This window comes from Scylla paramamosain, chromosome 29, assembly GCF_035594125.1.
Source record: "Scylla paramamosain isolate STU-SP2022 chromosome 29, ASM3559412v1, whole genome shotgun sequence".
NCBI lineage: Eukaryota > Metazoa > Arthropoda > Malacostraca > Decapoda > Portunidae > Scylla > Scylla paramamosain.
This window is the reverse complement of record NC_087179.1, coordinates 8,984,365-8,989,379: the sequence shown is the minus strand read 5'-3', so window position 1 is coordinate 8,989,379 and position 5,015 is coordinate 8,984,365.

Below are 5,015 nucleotides of genomic sequence, written 5' to 3'. Positions count from 1 at the left end.
TCCTTCTTTCCTTCCCTCCCTCTCTGCGTGAAGGCTGTGATGGGAAGATTGACAGTTTCCCAGTTTATTATACCCGTTTGTCGGCACACACACACACACACACACACACACACACACACACACACACACACACACACACACACACACACACACACACACACACACACACACACACACACACACAGAGAAACGTAGCTTAAAATTTGATATGGATTGTCTAGAGAGAGAGAGAGAGAGAGAGAGAGAGAGAGAGAGAGAGAGAGAGAGAGAGAGAGAGAGAGAGAGAGAGAGAGAGAGAGTACTATTGTCATCGTTATTATTTGTAGTAGTGTCAATATAGTAGTATGGCATTAGAATTATTACTGCTAGTACGTACAATTATTTTCATATTTACATTTATTTTCTTATTACAATTAATATCTACTTTTGTATGTGTTATATTTATTGGTTGCCATAGATAGGCCCGAATTTATACGTGCATATCATATTCCTATGCCTCTGGAATTTTTTTACCACTTTTTACTAGTTTAAATAAAAAGAGAGGGAGAGAGAGAGGGGAAAGAAAGGGGAGAGAGAGAGAGAGAGAGAGAGAGAGAGAGAGAGAGAGAGAGAGAGAGAGAGAGAGAGAGAGAGAGAGAGAATTGGTTACAAGTTCCGAATAAGTTTTCCTTCTCCCTGAGTCTTGAGGGTCTTCTTGAATCACCCCGAGACTCGACGGTGGCCGCTGGGACCTGCCGCCAGGATGTGTTAGGGTGTTAAGGTGATGGAAGGGTGAGGCTTGCGTGAGAGGCGGCAGGATGAAGTGTGTCTGTTTTTTGGGGTGGTGATGTAGAAGGATGGATGAAGGGAGAGTGAGTGAAAGGGTGATGGACAGCCGCGAGGTTCTTACATGCAAAAACAAACACACACCCGAGATAATCATTCAGGAGGCTGGGGTGTGATTGACGTGTTTTAGCGCTGCCCTGCCTCAGTGTGGAGTGTCAGAGAGCAGCAGGATGGTGTGGGAGTGGAGCAGAGTGGGGTGTCTCATGAAGGGTGTAATTTAGGAGTACGAGTGGAGGATCAATGGAGTCCTTGAGAATGTAGCAAGGAGAAGGAATGAAGTGTTTAGGGGTGTTGCAAGAGTAATGAAGTGTTTAAGGGTGTTGCAAGGAGGAGGAATGAAGTGTTTAAGGGTTTAGCAAGCAGTAATGCAGTATTTAACATTAGAGTGGTGTGAAGGAAAGAGGTGTTTAATGGCATAGCTGAGTACAGTGGGTGGGGGTGCAAGTAAAGGACGAGGTGTGTTGTCGGCCAGCGTGATTTGTGAGTCAGCTGCTGTCCCTCGTGGTCTTGTCCGTGTGTTGGAGGTTCATGATTTGTGTGTGTGTGTTGTGGAAAGGGCAAGGGCGTGGGGAAAGGAGTCCTGTGTGGCAAACATAGAGGGCATTAACTTGATTTATCTTCCGTTATGGTGTTATGTGGTTGTATGTTATTTATATTGTTATTTGTTATTTATTTGAGTATTTATGTTATTCATGTTTTGGAGGAACACTCACCCACCAACAAAGACAATTTCCAAAGAGATACCAATTTCGCATTCTTCCATTTCATATTGCTTTGACTTCGTCACCTTTTGTTAAGGATAAACTATTGGCAGAAGATAATGATGATGGTAGTAGTAGTAGTAGTAGTAGTACTAATAGTAGTAGTAATAGTAGTAGTAATGGTGGTAGTAGTAGTAGTAGTAGTAGTAGTAGTACTAATAGTAGTAGTAATAGTAGTACTAATGGTGGTAGTAGTAGTAGTAGTAGTAGTAAAAGTTAGTAACAGTAGTAAAATTTAGTAGTAGTAGTAGTAGTAGTAGTAAAAAACAATAGCAGTTGTAGTAGTAGTAGTAGCAATAGTAGTAGAAGTAGTAGTAGTAGTAGTGGTAGTAAGTAATAGTGGTAAAAAGCTATAGCAGTATTAGTATTAGTAGTAGCAGTAAAAAGCAATAGCAGTAATATTATTATTATTAGTAGTAGTAGTAGCAGTAGTAGTAGTAGTAGTTGTAGTAGTAGTGGTAGTCGTAGTAGTAGTAGTATTAGTAGTGATGATAATAACTGTGATATTAATGATAATCACAAAAAAGCATTCAAAGTAATGATTATAACGTTTCCTTCTTTGCAGGTGAGAAACACTGAGTAAGGCGTCATGAGAAAAACGCTTACAACAACACAACACAATAGTAAAAGTATCTAAGTCATAACTCCTCCGGCGCCTCGAACACTTGCTATCCTTTTGCACCCAAGTGTCGTCTCAACCCTTTTGACAGCCACTCCTCCTGTTTGCTTCCCACCACCCTGCCCTGCCGACTCACTCTCCTGTGTTGTGTTATACCATCTTGCAACCTACTCTGATGTCCCCTGCCTGTGTACCTTGCCCTCTGCCACACCTGAATGCTGCTGTCTCCTTCCCCTGTAATCCTTTGCCTCTGCTGCCTCTCTCTTTGTGTCTCCTTGGTGTTCCTTCTTCGTTCCTCCCATCCTGTCTTCAAGCACAGTAAACACCCCTCCCTCCTACTCCTCATGCTCGGGGTCTCCAGGCGTGACTTGTTCGGCAGATGAGGTTGTGAGATGATTGTACGCATTCGAGTGGAAGATTGGTGTGGATTTTTTTTTTTTTCGTCCGTTGACTCTCTTCATCTTCTATCTCTCTCTTTAGGTATTTTACTTAATCGTTAGGTATTTTGTCTTCATCTCTCTCTCTCTCTCTCTCTCTCTCTCTCTCTCTCTCTCTCTCTCTCTCTCTCTCTCTCTCTCTCTCTCTCTCTCTCTCTCTCTCTCTCTCTCTCTCTCAGTAAGTGGGTCAAGCAAGCCACGTGGAAGCCTCGATGGGGTTTCAACATTCAGAAATTTGCGCTCAGAGCACCGAGTGGATCCACGAAGTGGCCCTGCTGTGGATCCATTAGAGCAGAGGGTCCCAGAGTGGTCAATATCTGTCTCCAATACTTCACTGAGGCAATACAATGGATGGATAAATGGTTAGGGACCAGTAGTACCAGTGCTAGCAGCAGCATCGATACCACCAGTTCCCAAGATACTCAACACGGTGATGCTGCACGGAGAGAGGAAGAATATAAGGGGGGAGAGGCTGTCCAGAAAGGCCTTTCGATACCAGTGGTATGGAGATGAAGCGCTCCATCAAGATGACAGTCATATGGAGATAGAGTTCCTTTACGTGGAGGGAGATACAAGAGATGTGCATATCGAGTAGTAGTGGTAGTTGTAATAGTAGTAGTAGCAGTAGTAGTAGTCGCAGCAGCAGCAGCAGCAGCAGCAGCAGTGCAGTAGTAGTAGTAGTAGTAGTAGTAGTAGTAGTAGTAGTAGTAGTAGTAGTAGTAGTAGTAGTAACTACTACTGCTAGTAGTAGTAGTAGTAGACACGGGCGGTTTGTAACTGGAGGAGGGATAAGTCTCTCTCTCTCTCTCTCTCTCTCTCTCTCTCTCTCTCTCTCTCTCTCTCTCTCTCTCTCTCTCTCTCTCTCTCTCTCTCTCTCTCTCATATCCAGGGAGTCATTGATGATAGAAAGCTTACCTTAAGGGCGCACATCACGCAGCTCGTTAGCATTAGCCTCCCTCAGGAGGATCTCCTGTCTCCTTGACAACTGGGGCCGCCAGCTGCTGTACAAGGCCCAAGTCCACTGCCCGCTGGAGTACTCTTGTCTTGCCTGGAGCGGTGCAGCTTTCTAGCATTTTGCGTTGCTTGACAAGGTCCAGCGGAAGGCGGAGAGAATCATCTGGGATGGCCAGCCCGAGCACCGCTGGGACGTGGCAGGCCTGACCACCCTCTACAAGGCGACACAAAAAGGGAATATTTCACTTGTAGCCCCTCCGGCAGCCACCTCGCTAAGTACACTTAAACACCAGGGCCGTGGATACAGCCCTAGCTAGCTGCCCCGGCCACACCGCGCTCACACACATACCATCACCAAAGACAGTTCATATAAGCGTAGGTGAAGTAGTGGTACAGTTTTCTTTCCTGAGTGTTGCCGTGTGTGGGGCTCAGAAATTTAAAGTGTTGGCGCATGTTTGGTTGAGAGTGGTGCGTGACTGTTACAAGTGTTGGAGAACTGACTATATAAGGGTAAGTTTTAAGATAAGGATTACTCACACTACGTCCTTTATCCAGTAAAAAAAATTTTCCCTCGTAAATAATTACGTATCTTTGAATGTATTAAAAGAGAGAGAGAGAGAGAGAGAGAGAGAGAGAGAGAGAGAGAGAGAGAGAGAGAGAGAGAGAGAGAGAGAGAGAGAGAGAGAGAGATACTAGAGTGACAATCCTTGCGATATGCAACTTATTTTCATGAAGGAAAAGCGTGAAAGCAGCAATGAAAGGTGAAAACAACAATACTCATATGGTACCAATTAATAACAGTGTACCAGTCAGTTAGCCAATAAAAGACAGCGCTGCATATTTATCGTGACGTCTCAAGTAGGGTTGCGCGAGTAGGGGGTAATGCGGCTACCTTCTTTCTCTGTACTCGATGAAACGGACTTGCAGATTTATGTCAACAGTGCGACAGAATGTAACAGAATGCGCAGCGGTCTTGTCGGTGCAGCGCAGTCCCGTGATTTTCCTCTGGGCCATGGTTGGTGATCTGGCTGCCGTGTTTTGTACTGATTTCAGTCTCTGTGATGATAATGCTAGCGGTGAAAAGGAGGATGAGGATAATAATAGTGATAACAACAACAAAGAGTAATGACTGATAACAACAACAAAAAGTAATAATAGTGATAACAACAACAACTACTACAACAGTAATAATGATTACAGTAACTGAAATACATGTAATTATGTACAGCGAGTCAACACTTTGTTGGCTCTCTCTCTCTCTCTCTCTCTCTCTCTCTCTCTCTCTCTCTCTCTCTCTCTCTCTCTCGGTTCGAGGAAATTATAATTCTTATCATTTGATCTTTTGACATATTAACATGAAAGGAAATGAGCAGCGAGAGAGAGAGAGAGAGAGAGAGAGAGAGAGGAGAGAAGAGAGGA